The 19,303-nt window shown below is 30.1% G+C and overlaps 1 long non-coding RNA gene across 3 annotated transcripts; it reads left to right on the forward strand.

The window, feature by feature from the left end:
• The first annotated feature begins 477 nt into the window (after positions 1–477).
• LOC143243397 (uncharacterized) lies at positions 478–19,085 on the forward strand. 3 transcript variants are annotated; one of them, XR_013024462.1, is made up of 4 exons: positions 478–809; positions 2,623–2,761; positions 3,337–3,458; positions 4,239–6,641. It is a non-coding gene; the product is annotated as an uncharacterized LOC143243397 (long non-coding RNA). The 3 variants fall into 3 exon arrangements; XR_013024463.1 differs by lacking the exons at positions 3,337–3,458; positions 4,239–6,641 and adding an exon at positions 18,889–19,085; XR_013024464.1 differs by lacking the exon at positions 3,337–3,458.
• Positions 19,086–19,303: the final 218 nt, after the last annotated feature.

Below are 19,303 nucleotides of genomic sequence, written 5' to 3' on the forward strand. Positions count from 1 at the left end.
CTAGTCTTGCACTCCTAAATTAGGGACGGCTAGCACAGATAGCCCTCGAGTAGCTTTGTGCGAAATTCCAAAAAAACAAACAAACATCAACAGTGGTGTCACTGGTTGCTTGTAGATATAGCACCTTCTCAAGATCGTATAGATAGCTTAGTAATTTTCGTATGAACCATCGGTAAAACCCTGGGTAGTGATGACAAGTGTCTTTTAAAAGCCAGATCTGGATAAGCGGCTAAATCTCGAAGAAAATGAAACAAAATGAAGCATGACGTCATAGCTGAAACTGTTCCAAATTTGAAACTTTGTGATGCAATTAGATGCAGTATCAGTTGTTTCAATTTCAATGTATGTTTATATGAAGTATAATTATATTCGTAACAATTGGTAATTGTTATGTTAGGTTAGATTTGTTGTAGTTTAATAAGATAAGCATGGTACCAATGAGCTATGTGACATCATACAAGTGTATGACGTCATGTTTTATTTCGTTCAAGAGTTAGACGCAGATATAATAATTGTGTTAACCGTAACGGAGGATACATTTTAAGTAGTTTAAATATTAATGAGGCAGTTTTCAAAATAAGATATTGTATTTGTAACTGTATACGTTATTTTTTTATTTTTTAGTCATCAGCTGTACATCACTGGTTAGAATGTGCTCTCTTGAAGGCGTGGAAGTGAAAGATGGTACAGAAAATGTTTGGTATGCTTTTCAATAGGCAGTCAGTGCTGTAGGCCTCTATGTTACCCAAGGTGATATCATCTGGGAAGTGTACAAGGAGTTTGATGATACCTTTCTTGGTACTCTACAAGTAAGTGTATAAATTTTGTACACAAAAGATCTAGTATTATAAAGAGTTTATTACAATCATTATTGCTTGCTTAAATGCTACAAAGCTGTCCAGGATGGTAAGAAAAACAATATCACATTGGGTTAACATTGCCATAACTTCTTGCCAGTTGAGATGTGTAATAATTAATTATGAATTTTACACACAACTTTGCAGAATATGTTGACTTCTGACAGTGTTAATTTCTGAGTTGTAAATATGTTCTTATAAACAGTTTTATGTTTGTATAATTACAGTTGTATCATTCTTTAGTTTCTTTAATATTTGAAATTATTCATTCTAATTTTTATTTTAGGTAAGCTTTATAGTTATGCAATGAACCCACATGTGTGTATAGTCTTTATTTACATAAGAAAATGAAAAGTAATGTATTATGTAACATTAACAATTATTTAAACAAGTATTCAAACATCCCAATATCTCTATACCATAGTTGTATCTGTAGGGCTGTCAAATGATAACTTTTTGTGAACAGTATTGTCAGTGGATATTTATACTAACTATTAATTGTAATGTGATATGAATAATGAGTAAAATTTTTGTGAAAACTGTAATCAGGTTTTTTAAATGATTAGGTTTTATTCCATTGATACTATATAGATATGAAAGTAAGACAGTTTTATGTGCCTGTTAATCAAACACAGTGTAAAATACACTGAATACATCATAAAAATATATCAATAAATAACTTTATTAAATTCATTCAGAAATAGATTTTAGATTAATCAATTCAACACACTTGGTACTTATTTTCAGCTAACACTGATTACATAGTTTAGTGTACAGGAAGAATTAAAAAAAATAGATAGTACAAGTAATTACAGTAGAACTATAACATAATATTATCATAATTCATTGTAACTGTTCTGTGTTTTAAGAAAAGTATCTGAAACTTAAAGACTTATTTGTAAATAGTAATAATGTATATACATGTGTAATGTATTAGAATTGAATGTGATTGTATTATATACAAAATACTGGTCCTCTAGAACACAAGAAAAATAGTTGCACTTATTAAAAGTCAGTTATATACTATTTTATATCAGCTGTGGTTGTACAATATGCACTGATTTGTGTATTAAAAATTACTGCACTGTAACATAGTCAACACTTTGGATGTTTAACTAAGTTGGAAACTTATAATCCGTTAAACTACTCAACACTTTGTGTTATATTACTTTCATTGTTTAATTTACCTGTAACTACACTGATAGTAACTTTAATAACAAAATGAATTAAATTGGCTACAGAATTCTTACAAGTAGATCGTATGAGTTATGATCAAGTGATTTCAAAGACTGTCCTTATTACTAGTAAGGTGATTTATATAAAAAATAACAGTTAATGATAAACATTTAAAATTTTGTAATTAAAATTCTCTGTTACATATGTATACATATATATATCTTATCTGTGGTAATAGAGGGTAAAAGGGATCCTGGATAATACAAAACAAAGAAAACTTGTATATCTGTGTATTTCTTAGCAAGATGAAAGTACTAGAAATGTAGTTTGACCTGATATTCAGTCTGACAGATTTCACAATATTCATTTAAATTATCCTTTTGTTTTATTTGAGTTTTTGAATGGTAGAACACAGAATGTAAAAAACTAGTTCTGAAGTTTTGTATAACAACTTGTGAGATTCTCAGGATTCTTTTAAAAGATAAACTGGATAATTTGTCCATGGATGACTGAGTTAACTATAGCTTCTTGTAAAAAGATAATACTTAACCATATTGAAATCTCTCTTTTTTTTCTTGTTTGTCTGTAGGACACCCAGTTGAAAATCCCTTCCATTTCTTTCTCTACTCATGAACAAGTTATCTGAAACTGTCTGTGGTCTGTCATCTTGTGGATCAACTATATTTTAGCCTTAGAACAGTGGAAACAACCTTATTGTAAGGTCAAAGGTCAGTAATATATATATATATATATATAAAAAGTTATAAGCTAATAAGTTTTACATGAAAAAGTAGAATAAATGTTGTAAGATTCAGCAAAAAATTAAAAAATGTACCTTATATAATTTTCTGTGGATAATAACATCATATGTTTTATATGTGTCAGAATACAGTGTATCTTGGAATGTTTTTAATGTATTACTCTTCCCTGGAAATGCATCACTCATTGTGTCTTCATATTTGATAACTTAATGTTCTGGTAATCTTTACTTTTTTGTGGTTTACCTTTAATTGCATTACAGAGTTAAATATTGCTGGTATTGATTAAAATAAACTGAGTTAGCTACTATAATGCTTAAAACTCTGTGATGTTGAGAAAACCCACTTGTTGAGAAATATATATGCAAAAACGGCTCATTTGGGTTGAGAAAATATTTTATGTAGAAGAGCGAACAACCTTTCGACCTTCTACGTAAGATATTTTCGCAACCCAAACAAGCCGTTTTTGCATATATAATGCCTAAAACTGTACACTTTATTTATGAAAGACTCATGTATGTTAACAAATGATGTATCATATACAGTTTATAACACAAAATATACCAGAAAGTAATTGAGCCTTTCAGGCTGATTTCATCTAAGAAGAGGAGTTCAGATAGCTGTCTTACTCTGGATTATTTATGGAGAAGGTTAGACTAGAATAATAGTAAGTGTATAAAAAGTTTTTATATACTGTACTTCTGATTATACTTTCCTGTTTGTTTGAGGTGATGTGATATCCTTTGGTATAAATATTGTTAGTTTTGTGAGATATACAGAAACTTTTTTGAACAAATAAATGACTGTAATATTGTCTGCTAGAATGAACAAGCACTAGAACATTGTTCAAAATGTATATAAACAAACATAATGTTACAAATTAACTTCAGAGTTTACTATCACTTAATAATTTAAAAAAGCAATTATTTAGTATACATATCATTTTTATATTATTTATAAAAAAGCTGATTGCTACTTTTATTGTTCATTCTTAGTTTGGGCTTGTTTAATTGTATATCCTTGCAATAATTGGGTAATGAGGTTTGTCACATTGACATGTAATTTGTTTTGTAAACGTCAATGATTTATGTTGATTTAAATGTTGTTTGATAAAACAGTAGTTAAAAAAGGAAGTTTAAAACAATAAACTGTTGAAATTACATCTTCAGATCCCACATGTCTACTGACTGATACAGGTATCATGATAGTCATGTCAGTTTTTATAACTCAACAATAAAAATTTACTTATCACACAGTTTGTTATTAAGGCTCTTTTTAACTGCATTTGTATCAGGTCATCTCATAAGTACTGTCCGAAAATTTAATGCAGAAAGTGCATCATCATTTCTGTCTCTGTAGGATGCTTTAATGACTGAGATTATGTAGTAGGACATGTATAAAATTCTTCAGACAAATAAAAGAAATTAATTTAACTCTACTTTTTCAGAGCATTAATCAAATAAACCTTCATGAAGATGGATGTGTCTGAGGAGCACATTAGGCATATAATACTTTATGAGTTTAAAAAATCAATAGTGCAGCAGAAACTACATGGAAACATTCAAGGTGTTTATGGTGTGGAGTCTCTCAATGAAAGAAAATGTCGAAGGTGGTTTCAGAAGTTCATATCGGGTGACTAAAGTGATGGTCCATGTTCAAGTCATCCTGTTGAGTTTAATGGTGACTTGCTGCTGGCAGCAACTTATGAAGATTGTGCTGTAACAGTTGAAGAACTAGAATAGAAGCTCAATTCAAACCATTTGACAGTTCACCATCATCTGTAACAGCTTGGAACGGTGTCAAAACTTGGAAAATGGGTTCCACATGATTTGACAGTAGCCAACCTTGGAGCAAGAGTGGACATTTGCACTTCTCTCCATGAACATACCTTGCTTTTTTTTGGACAGTTTAGTAACTGGAGATGAAAAATGTACATGTTATAAAAATGTTAAGTGTCTCAGACAATGGCTCAGTGTAGGTAAACTGGCTAAAGCACAGCCCATAATGGACCTCCACCTTTGGAAAGCCTTGTTAAGCATTTGGTAGGATATCTTTGGTGTGATCCACTTTGAGTTGCTGCCACTCAATCTAAAGATTACATCAGACTTCTGTTGTCAACAGTTAGAGCATTTGAATGTTGCACTGAAAAGAAAGAGGCCTGCTTTGGTCAGTCGTATATGTATTGTGTTACACCAGGATAATGCATGGCCCCATACAGCAAGGATCACATTTATAAAGATTGAAGAGATAGACTGGGAGAAACTTCCACATCCTCCTTATTTTCCAGTCCTTGCACCATCTGATTATCATCTGTACTGGATTAGTATGAGCTGAGAATTTGTCTCCAGTATATAAAATGGAACTTGTTGGTTTAAATAATAAGGAAGTTTTCATTGTTACTTAACACTGTGATGTGTGTGTTATTTTTGCTTATTTTAATCTTATATGGAAATACTTTTTGCCAGCAATCAGAACATAGAAACAAAACTGACAAGGAATAGTAGAGCCTTAGCAATATATGTAAACATCTGTAATGAATGTTTTGAACTACACATATTTCATCTTCAACAAAAATCAATAAAATTAATTAATTAAACAATCTTTAGTATAAATATTAATATAATAATACAATGAACAGTGTTATACATATTAATATAAACATACAGTGTTTAGGAAGTTATAAAACTTTCAATTTACAAAGAAACAAATGTATGTGGGAGTGGGTTTGAATATCTACTGAGGTTTCAACTTTCATTTATAATATATATACTTTCTTTTATTATCAGTTTGTTATCATTACATCCATAAGTTATTACTAAAAAAATTTTATTAAGAAATGGGATATGATGATGACGTTTAATTGTAGAATATATAGGAAAGTTAAGTGTAGTTAGAATATTAACTACAGTTCTGTTAGAAACTTTCATGTGTTTCAAGGTATGTATTAATAAGTGATGGGAAGTTTTGTCTACGTAGGGAATCTTACAGTTACCATTTTAGTTGTTTCTGATAAATAGGATTTTAGTGAATCAAGCAATAAAATACATTGTTTGTATAACCTTATTGTTACTGACTAATCATACAAATCACAGGCAGTTGAGAACCGCGAGTGATTTAGTAATTAATTTTATGTTACTGCAGAATATTTCAACTTGTATCATCATTATGGTAACAGATACCCTGTTACCTTAAAGTTCAAAACACGACAAAATAAACGTTTAGTGGAATTAAAATATTTATAAAAATATAAGGTTTTATATAGAAAGTTTAATAACTTATACATTTTGTTTTAAAAATGGCAGACATTTATAATAGTTTTGTGAAAATAAAATAGTGTTTTCTTGGAACTGATATACAAATATATAATAAACACGTACACACAAACACTTGCTAGCACGCTGTTTGGCAACCTTTATCTCTAGACATCAATGTTTAAATAGTAGTGGACATAGTAACAATAGAACAAACTTTTATATGAAAAATGAATTTTAAATTCTGGAAAACTTATTTCACTTTAACAAAACTGGGAAGTCAGTTCATAGAATTTCTTATATCCTGAGACTGGTTATTTCCAGTTAGTATATTAACATTTAGATACTTTTCATGTTATGGTAATTATAAGAACGCATAACTGAAAGCAAAGGAGAATATGTTAGTCACATCACATATGTCATCTCAGGCGTTGAAGAGGCCTCTCGTCAAACACTAGCAATATAGTTAATACGTCAAAAGGTTTCTGATGTATTAACCAGTCAGTGATACCCCAGCGGTATATCTACGGACTCACACCACTAAACGCAAACTATAACATCATACTTTAGACGAAACTTTGTATAAATCCAACCAAATATTAAAGAGAAACAAAAAAACGGAAGAGATAAATAAAACCAAATCACAAACCGCAGACGATATCCTGAGGAATTCCGATGTTTATTTCATCGAGTTCTCTATATGTATTAACAACTTTCTCAGTTAGCGAATAAACAGTTAAACTGTTTCGATATATTTCACTGTAATTGTTTGTTTTGAATTTCGCGCAAAGTTACATGAGGGCTATCTGCACTAGCCGCCCCTAATTTAGCAGTGTAATTTGATAATGTAGGTCCGTAAACTTTTAGTTAAACCACCGAGGAACAAAGAGTGTAGTGTTCACTTATAGGAATAAAATAATCAGCATTATCTTTCTCCACTTATGTGCTATACCTTTTGTGAAGACAGTGTAATATTATTTTATATGTATCTACAAAACTAGTTTAGAATTAACGAACTTTCTTCTACAAGTACTAAATAAAGTTTTATTTTACAATTGAAGAAAACATTTTTGGGAAAGTACAAGACCTCTAGCAATAGAAAAGATAGATTGGCCTAAAACAACGAATTAAATACCTACTAATGCATTTTATTTTAAACTGAAGTCCATGTTTAAGAGAGTTGTCGTTATTTCAAACTTTTAAATATAATTTTTACAATTTTGCGAAAAGTAAAACTTATTAATATATTTTAATTTCAAATGTTACGTGCAAATAAATCCCTTTTGTAAAACCATAAAAAGCCATTTGTTTTGCTTAAATGGCTGACTAGTATGCCACGTAGATTTTGTGCTCAATGTAAAGTTTATATTAAAGTTGGTGATAAAGCCCTTCATTGCTCTGGTGAGTGTCAAAAATGGTATCATTTAAGATGTAAGAACTTAACTGAACAGGATTTGGAATATTTAAATGAAATTGGGAAAAGTTATGAATGTGATTTTTGTATGAGAAAAGAAAGTTAAGCCTAAATAGTGAAACTCCATTAAGAAGGACTGTGTCCATTTCGTTAGAGGGGAGACAGTGAATCTTGTTGAGAATAGTGATCTTGATTTAAATATGGGGAGGCAGATATGAAGTGGCTTAAGACAAAAGTTACAGAAATTTTGTCAAGACTTGATGACTTTCACTTAATTAAAGTAAAGGTCGAAGAATTAGTGACTTCCTTTCAATATTATTCAGAGAAGGTAGAAACTATGAGTGAGGATATCACAACTTTGAGAGCTGAAGTTAAGGAGTGTAAACAGGAAAATAAAACATTAAAGCATGAAAATGAAGAATTGTGGAAGGAGATGGCAAGTTTTCGGAGGAAGATGTGTGAAGCGGAACAATATTCTTATAACTATAATGTTTTGATTGGAGGTATTCCAGAGAAGCCTAATGAGAATTTGCAAGAAGTTGTTGAGAAGATTACAACTACTTTTGGGGTTGACTGTGCTCCTACAGATATTGACACTGTTCATCGTATAGGAAAGAAAACAACTGAAAATAAGAGTCCGAGACAGATTGTTGTTAAGTTTTGTCGTAAGCAAATTAAATTTGATCTGCTTAAACTTAAGAAAACTAAATTTCGCTCTCTTAATACTAATGATATTAAGGTCTGTAATGAATCTTATCCAGTTTATGTTAACGAACATCTCTCCCCATATTATCGTGATATTTTCATGCAAGCAAAACGAAAACAGAAAGATCTTGGCTATAAATTTCTTTGGGTATCGAATGGTAATATTCTTATTAGAAATCAGAAACTACTCAGCCCATTGTTTTACGTTGCTTGATTGATCTTAATAATTTATAAATACTGCAATGGCTGATGATTTTGATGATATTGTTGGTGTTACACCAACTTTGTCTTCTCTTTCTGATTTACCAAATGTTTTTTCTGTTGGTCATTTAAATTTAATACATGTTAATATTCGAAGTCTTACTCAAAATTTTGACCAATTTCTTGTTTTTTTTACAATCAAGCGTTGTTAAATTTCATATAATAGCTTTTTCTGAAACTTGGTTTGTTGAGGATGGATTTGTTTCCTTTTCGATTCCAGGTTACTCCTTTTATTCTTCATCTTCTGGTCTAAATAAGGCTAGTGGAGTGGCAGTTTTGTTAAATTTGAGATACTGACTATGATAAAAGAAGTACAGTACATTAAGTCTGATGCTTTAATTTTATTTTGTATGATTCAAAATAAGAAATTTAATCTCTTTGTTGTTTATCGATCTCCTAGATTGCCTGTATTGAAATTTATTGATGAGCTTTCATTAGAATTGAATTTATACAAATATGATATTAATATACTTGTTGGTGATTTTAATATAGATGTTTTGGCATTTGATGATGTTTGTTATAAAATGCATATTTTAAGTTTTGTCTGAGAACAATCTTCGTATTATTATTTCTTCTCCTACACGGATAACCAATGTTACTAATTCTTGTATTGATCATTTTTTAATTAGTGGAAATACTGTTAAAAATTGTTATTCTTATATTGTTGAGAGTTTTTGACCGATCATTTTCCAATTGTTTTATGTATAGACATTTTATCGGATCTAGAACATGTCTCAAATGTTCAAAAGATTAAGTTTAATGAATTGAGTTCTTGTTTGAATTTTTCAGATTGGTCCTGTGTTATGAATTGTTCTGATGTTAATGTTGCTTATGATAATTTTGCTGAAGTGTTAACTGATTGTATTCAAAGTTGTACTACTACTGTTTCTGTGTCACAAAAGTTTAGAAAAATTAAGCCATGGATTACCAGTGAATTGGTTTTGTTAATGATTAAAAGAGATAAGTTAAAAAGAAAGTACATCAATTTCCTGATGATATTTATCTAAAGATTAGATTTAAGTGTTTAAGGAATTATGTTGTTAGCTTGACCCGTAAGACTAAATGGACTTATTATCATAACCTGTTTAAGAATGCTAAAACTATTAAACAGAATTGGAATATTGTTAACTCTATTATTGATGTTAAAAAAAAAAAAAGAAATTTTGTAATTTTGGTACTACTGATTTATCTGATTTGAATTATTTTTTGTTAATGTTGCTAAATCTACTTGCTCCAATCCTAAATTTTGTTCTCAGGGCATGCCTCCTGCTCCTTCTTCTTCTTGTTACCTATATCCTGTTACTGTATCAGAAACTATGAATAATATTTTCTCCTTATCAAATTCAGCTTCTAATGGTGTAGATGGTGTTTCGGTTAAGATTTTGAAAGCTAATGCTAATCTTTTTGCACCAATTTCGACTTTTTTAATTAATTTATCTTTTACTCAAGGGAAGTTTCCTAATGCTTTAAAGTTATCATTGGTCATTCCTATTTATAAATCTGGTAATATTTCTGATTTTACGAATTATAGACCTATTTCCTTATTAATACATTTCTCTAAACTATTTGAAAAATCTATGAAGATTAGAATTTTATCATTTCTTGATAGACATTCAGTTTTGTCTCCTTCTCAATTTGGCTTTCGGCCTGGGCTTGGAACGGAGGTTGCTGTTGCTAAACTTGTGGGAAGTATTACAGAAGCTTTGGATTCTGATCTTCATCCAATTGCTGTTTTTCTTGACTTAGCCAAAGCTTTTGATTCTGTTAATCATAAAATATTGTTAAATAAATTATCTTATTATGGTTTTAGAGGCATTGTTTTTTATTGGTTTTTTCTTACTTTCACAATAGAAAGCAATCGGTTTGTATCCATAATAATTATAGTGACTGGCTTACAATTAACGTTGGAGTACCACAAGGTTCTGTTCTGGGCCCTTTATTATTTCTCATTTATATAAATGATATTCTTTACCAACAGTTTTTTGGAGATATCCAAGCCTATGCTGATGATATTGCTGTTGTTTATAGTAAGCCAAATCTAATTAATGAAGCCATTATTTCTAGTGATCTTAATAAAATTAAAAATTGGCTTTTCTGTAATGACTTATCCTTAAATATATCTAAATCTTTTCTTCTTCAGTTTAACCTTTATGGTGTCATTCCAGCTTTTCCTTCTATTTTTTATCATTCTAGTGATTGTTATACTTACCCTAATTGTAAGTGTCCCAAATTGACTCAAGTTTCCTCTGTTAAATATTTAGGAATTATTTTAGATCGAAAATTAAATTGGCAATTTCATATTAATTCTTTAGTTAATAAATTAAAATATAGTTCTATGCTAATTTTTGAACTTTGTCATTGTGCTCCTTATCATATTTTGTTAAGTGTATATTATGCTCTCTTTCAATCTTTCTTACAATATTGTATTTCAATTTGGGGTGGCACATATAAGACTTTTTTAATTCCTATTCACAAGTTGCAAAAAAAGTGTTTTCTCTCTTATTTTTACTCATAGGCTTGATACCGATTTCAGTAAATTTAACTCCCTCTTTCATATGATAAACTTTATTTATATTTTTTAGCTTTATCTACATTGCATGTTTCTTTTAATAGGCCTTTTAAAGTCACTTCATATTTTACACGACTTCAATCTTTTTTTCCAATTAATGTACCCACACCACGTAAAACAGTTACACTTCATCAATATCTTTATTTGGCACCTCGTATTCATAATTTTATTCCTTATAGTATAAGATCTTCTATTAATCGTGTTAATCAAAAGAAATACTTAAAACAATGGATCTTAAATACTGATGATATTATTCTGGGAACTTTATATTGATTTTGTAAGTTTTGATTTTACATTATTATGTGTTTAACCATCACAGGACGAGTTAACTCTTTGTTGATGGTTTTATATTGATATTTGATTTTTTGTGTCTAATTTATTGCTTAATAAATTTATTATTATTATTATTAAATAACATTCAAATTTAATGAATAGCAAATAAATTATTTTAACTAAACTTCTGTCCTCACCTTTAAATGAAATATTGTAAAATAAAACATCTCTTCCAGTTTCCTCCACAAATCATTTTGACCTTTTTCATGTTTTTTGTTTGTTTGTTCTTGACAGAAGGAAGTTTCTTTGTCTTATGTGGCATATGATTAGGTTTTACACAATATTTGTTAAATAATTTTACAGACATTTTTCATATACAATTTGAAAGAATGCTAAATATGTTTTATTAAGATATTAAAACATTGTCAACGTTAACCAATTAGAATTTGGTTCTAAACAACCATAAATTGGAATATCGTCTGTTAAATAAGAATATTTTAGCTGTAACAGCACTTCCACATGAATGATAACAAGTTCCTAACAGAACACGATTCAGTTTTTATTACTTAACCAAACATAAGATTTTTTCTTTGAAACCACAATAAATTAGAATATGTCGCTCAGTGTTTCACATGTTTTCTATAACTCAAATCTATATGAACCAATAATGTACAACAATATTGTACATTGAAAATATGTAAATTTCCCTCATGCAATCAGGGGCTCGATTCCTCTCGGTGGGCTCAGCAGATAGCCCGATGTGGCTTTGCTGTAAGAAAACACGCACATACGCTCTCATGCAAAGAGCCTGAAGTTATTCTATAGTTCCCAGTAGTGTGTGAAGCCAGTAAGGAAAGTGAAATAATTTTTCTCTTAAATAAAAATTATGTCAATTAGTTGTTGTTTTCGTTTAACGCTTTAAATGATAAAACATTGTTGAAGTTGTTCTTTCGTTTCTTTATATCTGAATATGGAAAAATACAGTTGCAGGCATAGTGCGTGTTACAGTTAAATTGACGTGGTTTGGTTTGTTTTGAATTTCGCGCAAAGCTACATGAGGGCTATCTGCGCTAGCTGTCCCTAATTAAGCAGTGTAAAACTAGAGGGAAGGCAGCTGGTCATCACCACCCACCGCCAACTCTTGGGCTACTCTTTTACCAATAAATAGTGGGATTGACCATCACATTATAACGCTCCCACGGCTGAAAGGACAACCATGTTTGGTTCGACGGAGACTCGAACCCGCAACCCTCAGATTACAAGTCGCCCGCCCCAGCCACCTGGCCATGCTGGACATATTCACGTTTCAAAAGAACATTCTTGCAGGGCATTTCTCTGATGTTTTGACTTCTTCCCATGGAGGAAACTGCATTTCCGTTAGGTTTTTTTCAGTGATTCGTGAAAAGATAATTGTCTGACGGTTGTTCACTTTCTAATGTCAGTCAAACAACGTCCTCTACTATACCAGTTACAAGGTCAATATTCAAACTCTTTAATAGCGGTTAACTTGAGTCAGTCTAGAAAAAAACTTCTTCGTTTTTTCTGTCTTCCTCAAGTACTTACAATGGTTATTTCATCACTCAGAGTTGCTGGTTTTCTTTATAATTCACTTTGTTCATCTCAATCTTGATTTTTATCTATTACGTTAACATTATTACTGGTAATTAATATAATTAATTCTGACTGAAATTAACAAAAACGATCTAGTTCCGGTTTCCTTGGTTACATTTACAAAAAGTGTATATATACATATGTTTATCTTTAAAATTAAAATTTATCTTACAAAAGCTACTTTTTAAGTAGAGTTTAATTTATATTTATTTGGTGCTTTGCACAAGTCCCTTGTTGTCCCTAAGCATTATATTATGACTTTTTATCTTTATATTCCATGGTAAAGAGTTGTCCAAGAGTTACCAGAGGATGATGTTGACAAGCTGCCTCATTTGTAGTGTATTAACTTCAAAATTAGGGACGGCTGAACATCCACAAATAAATAAACATATTGGTAGTGATAGTCACTTTGGACAAGTTTTACATTATCAAGGTGACTGAACAACGTGATATTTACTGTCTGGAACACAATAGTAACAAACTGAGTCTAAAGAGTATCTCAATATAACCAATCTTACTGGTGATCTTCACAAGAACTTCAAACAGAACTCTCCAGTAAAAACTACTGTCTTTTGTGACAAATAAACTATATTTCTTGCTGTACTTGTTAAGACAAAATAAATATGAAAATGGGAATTTAAAAATATGCAAATATAGATTGTAAACAAAACAAGGAAACCGGATTGGAGATGCTGTAAACATTATTTACTGAAACTAGAAACCCTTATTTTGGTTCCATGCTTTTACCTTTAATTATATTTGGTGTGTTCAAAATGAACTTTGTTTCCTAATCCTTTCGTGGCATCTATTTGCAGATTTGTAAATTCTCAGTTTTTATTTATCTTATTTTGTATACTGGATTATGGGCAAAGGATTATTGGGTAAGGTAGCAAACTTTATACATTGTAATGATAATAAACATAACTAATACCTAGTTGATACTGTTCGTGATTATTTACTGCACTATTGACTATTTGATCGCATTTGTTTGAAATATAAAATGTTAAACTGCAGATGGAGATTTGTTTGAGAATATAGTGAACATTAATAGCTGCCGTGTAACGACATTATGTATGTATAGTAAAGGAAAACTATATACAAGACACAACCTCCACTACGTGAGTATAACATTTTATAAGTACAATAGCAGTCTTTCAAATAAAACATGAGACTAAAATGTCACAATAAATATTTCTTCTTGTCTTTTAAAGTAATTATTCTACGATGTGTGTAATAAAAGTTGATATCATGTGTATTGATTTATTTACTACTTCTCTTCATGTATAATATAGGGGCTGGCTTCTTAAAAAACACCGACTGTTTGGAATTAAACACAAAATTACATGGGGACCATGGGTATCGAAACTCGGTGTCTAGCGTTATAAATTCATAGATGTACCACTGTGCCACTAGAGGTGACCAAGTGTATAATGTAGAAAGCATTTAATATCTACATGTTACATATAAATATATTTATCTGTTATAATAATATAATAATAATAATAAATTTATTAAGCAATAAATTAGACACAAAAATCAAATATCAATATAAAACCATCAACAAAGAGTTAACTCGTCCTGTGATGGTTAAACACATAATAATGTAAAATCAAAACTTACAAAATCAATATAAAGTTCCCAGAATATTATCATCAGTATTTAAGATCCATTGTTTTAAGTATTTCTTTTGATTAACACGATTAATAGAAGATCTTATACTATAAGGAATAAAATTATGAATACGAGGTGCCAAATAAAGATATTGATGAAGTGTAACTGTTTTACGTGGTGTGGGTACATTAATTGGAAAAAAAGATTGAAGTCGTGTAAAATATGAAGTGACTTTAAAAGGCCTATTAAAAGAAACATGCAATGTAGATAAAGCTAAAAAATATAAATAAAGTTTATCATATGAAAGAGGGGAGTTAAATTTACTGAAATCGGTATCAAGCCTATGAGTAAAAATAAGAGAGAAAACACTTTTTTGCAACTTGTGAATAGGAATTAAAAAAGTCTTATATGTGCCACCCCAAATTGAAATACAATATTGTAAGAAAGATTGAAAGAGAGCATAATATACACTTAACAAAATATGATAAGGAGCACAATGACTAAGTTCAAAAATTAGCATAGAACTATATTTTAATTTATTAACTAAAGAATTAATATGAAATTGCCAATTTAATTTTCGATCTAAAATAATTCCTAAATATTTAACAGAGGAAACTTGAGTCAATTTGGGACACTTACAATTAGGGTAAGTATAACAATCACTAGAATGATAAAAAATAGAAGGAAAAGCTGGAATGACACCATAAAGGTTAAACTGAAGAAGAAAAGATTTAGATATATTTAAGGATAAGTCATTACAGAAAAGCCAATTTTAATTTTATTAAGATCACTAGAAATAATGGCTTCATTAATTAGATTTGGCTTACTATAAACAACAGCAATATCATCGGCATAGGCTTGGATATCTCCAAAAAACTGTTGGTAAAGAATATCATTTATATAAATGAGAAATAATAAAGGGCCCAGAACAGAACCTTGTGGTACTCAACATTAATTGTAAGCCAATCACTATAATTATTATGGATACAAACTGATTGCTTTCTATTGTGAAAGTAAGAAAAAACCAATCAAAAACAATGCCTCTAAAACCATAATAAGATAATTTATTTAACAATATTTTATGATTAACAGAATCAAAAGCTTTGGCTAAGTCAAGAAAAACAGCAATTGGATGAAGATCAGAATCTAAAGCTTCTGTAATACTTCCCACAAGTTTAGCAACAGCAACCTCCGTTCCAAGCCCAGGCCGAAAGCCAAATTGAGAAGGAGACAAAACTGAATGTCTATCAAGAAATGATAAAATTCTAATCTTCATAGATTTTTCAAATAGTTTAGAGAAATGTATTAATAAGGAAATAGGTCTATAATTCGTAAAATCAGAAATATTACCAGATTTATAAATAGGAATGACCAATGATAACTTTAAAGCATTAGGAAACTTCCCTTGAGTAAAAGATAAATTAATTAAAAAAGTCAAAATTGGTGCAAAAGATTAGCATTAGCTTTCAAAATCTTAACCGAAACACCATCTACACCATTAGAAGCTGAATTTGATAAGGAGAAAATATTATTCATAGTTTCAGATACAGTAACAGGATATAGGTAACAAGAAGAAGAAGGAGCAGGAGGCATGCCCTGAGAACAAAATTTAGGATTGGAGCAAGTAGATTTAGCAACATTAACAAAAAAATTAATTCAAATCAGATAAATCAGTAGTACCAAAATTACAAAATTTCTTTTTTTTTTTTTAACATCAATAATAGAGTTAACAATATTCCAATTCTGTTTAATAGTTTTAGCATTCTTAAACAGGTTATGATAATAAGTCCATTTGGTCTTACGGGTCAAGCTAACAACATAATTCCTTAAACACTTAAATCTAATCTTTAGATAAATATCATCAGGAAATTGATGTACTTTCTTTTTAACTTATCTCTTTTAATCATTAACAAAACCAATTCACTGGTAATCCATGGCTTAATTTTTCTAAACTTTCGTGACACAGAAACAGTAGTAGTACAACTTTGAATACAATCAGTTAACACTTCAGCAAAATTATCATAAGCAACATTAACATCAGAACAATTCATAACACAGGACCAATCTGAAAAATTCAAACAAGAACTCAATTCATTAAACTTAATCTTTTGAACATTTGAGACATGTTCTAGATCCGATAAAATGTCTATACATAAAACAATTGGAAAATGATCGGTCAAAAAACTCTCAACAATATAAGAATAACAATTTTTAATAGTATTTCCACTAATTAAAAATGATCAATACAAGAATTAGTAACATTGGTTATCCGTGTAGGAGAAGAAATAATAATACGAAGATTGTTCTCAGACAAAAACTTAAAATATGCATTTTTATAACAAACATCATCAAATGCCAAAACATCTATATTAAAATCACCAACAAGTATATTAATATCATATTTGTATAAATTCAATTCTAATGAAAGCTCATCAATAAATTTCAATACAGGCAATCTAGGAGTTCGATAAACAACAAAGAGATTAAATTTCTTATTTTGAATCATACAAAATAAAATTAAAGCATCAGACTTAATGTACTGCACTTCTTTTATCATAGTCAGTATCTCAAATTTAACAAAACTGCCACTCCACTAGCCTTATTTAGACCAGAAGATGAAGAATAAAAGGAGTAACCTGGAATCGAAAAGGAAACAAATCCATCCTCAACAAACCAAGTTTCAGAAAAGCTATTATATGAAATTTAACAACGCTTGATTGTAAAACCAAGAAATTGGTCAAAATTTTGAGTAAGACTTCGAATATTAACATGTATTAAATTTAAATGACCAACAGAAAAACATTTGGTAAATCAGAAAGAAGACAAAGTTGGTGTAACACCAACAATATCATCAAAATCATCAGCCATTGCAGTATTTATAAATTATTAAGATCAATCAAGCAACGTAAAACAATGGGCTGAGTAGTTTCTGATTTCCTAATAAGAATATTACCATTCGATACCCAAAGAAATTTATAGCCAAGATCTTTCTGTTTTCGTTTTGCTTGCATGAAAATATCACGATAATATGGGGAGAGATGTTCGTTAACATAAACTGGATAAGATTCATTACAGACCTTAATATCATTAGTATTAAGAGAGCGAAATTTAGTTTTCTTAAGTTTAAGCAGATCAAATTTAATTTGCTTACGACAAAACTTAACAACAATCTGTCTCGGACTCTTATTTTCAGTTGTTTTCTTTCCTATACGATGAACAGTGTCAATATCTGTAGGAGCACAGTCAACCCCAAAAGTAGTTGTAATCTTCCCAACAACTTCTTGCAAATTCTCATCAGGCTTCTCTGGAATACCTCCAATCAAAACATTATAGTTATAAGAATATTGTTCCGCTTCACACATCTTCCTCCGAAAACTTGCCATCTCCTTCCACAATTCTTCATTTTCATGCTTTAATGTTTTATTTTCCTGTTTACACTCCTTAACTTCAGCTCTCAAAGTTGTGATATCCTCACTCATAGTTTCTACCTTCTCTGAATAATATTGAAAGGAAGTCACTAATTCTTCGACCTTTACTTTAATTAAGTGAAAGTCATCAAGTCTTGACAAAATTTCAGTAACTTTTGTCTTAAGCCACTTCATATCTGCCTCCCCCCATATTTAAATCAAGCTCACTATTCTCAACAAGATTAACTGTCTCCCCCTCTAACGAAATGGACACAGTCCTTCTTAATGGAGTTTCACTATTTAGGCTTAACTTTCTTTTTCTCATACAAAAATCACATTCATAACTTTTCCCAATTTCATTTAAATATTCCAAATCCTGTTCAGTTAAGTTCTTACATCTTAAATGATACCATTTTTGACACTCACCAGAGCAATGAAGGGCTTTATCACCAACTTTAATATAAACTTTACATTGAGCACAAAATCTACGTGGCATACTAGTCAGCCATTTGTAACTTGACTGATAATTCTTCTTTCACCTTATATACAACATTTTTAAATGGGTCGTTTTGTACTGCTTTTCTTTTTTACAACTTTTTATGTAGGTATAGTCTTAGTAATAAACAACAAAGGGTTTAAAGTGTTTGAACTGAATTGAATATTTACTATTTAAGGTGTTTTTCGTCGTCACATTCTATACGGTTTTGTTGTGATCCATTTTATGAAACACTGCTGTGGTTCATGATAAAATTTGTTTATTATGATTTTGCTGGCTCTCTTTATTTATACTGGTTTCTATTTCTCACTTAGTCCAATAATATAAAATTAAAAAATCTCCCATTATTCACCATATCTTCATTGCCACTCAACTCAGAAATCAGTGCAATATAAAAATACAATATTAGAAACATTGCTTTACGTGTATCATTTCTGTAGCTGACCAACTGTAGTACAATTAGAAGTGATGTATTTCTGTCTTTTCTTTTCGTCCGTAGCTCCCTGGTTTATCAACACATACTTGATTATTCAATAATTCTCTGTGAAGAAGACACTATATGTATTATTTTTACACTGTTCTGTCTGAAGAAGAACAGAATTTTATTCAAGTTTCATTTTTCAAATGAATTTATGATTTTATATGTTTTAGTATGTGTGTTAATAAAATAAAGTCTTGTCCTCTAATTGGAATAAAGCTTCTTGGTGTGGTAATTTCATTTTATGCCATATTATCTGTCGTACATTATGCAAGTGCTCTACAAACTTCACCCCTACATCACTTACTAGTAAGGTTGGTATTGAACCCTGGATACCTTGTACAATGGTCAAGTGGTTTGCTTACTGAGATAACTTACTGGATATTCGATAACTAAGTACAAAGTCATTGGACAGTTTCTTACTCAATGTTATGTA

Source organism: Tachypleus tridentatus, unplaced genomic scaffold (assembly GCF_004210375.1).
Source record: "Tachypleus tridentatus isolate NWPU-2018 unplaced genomic scaffold, ASM421037v1 Hic_cluster_2, whole genome shotgun sequence".
Classification (NCBI taxonomy): domain Eukaryota; kingdom Metazoa; phylum Arthropoda; class Merostomata; order Xiphosura; family Limulidae; genus Tachypleus; species Tachypleus tridentatus.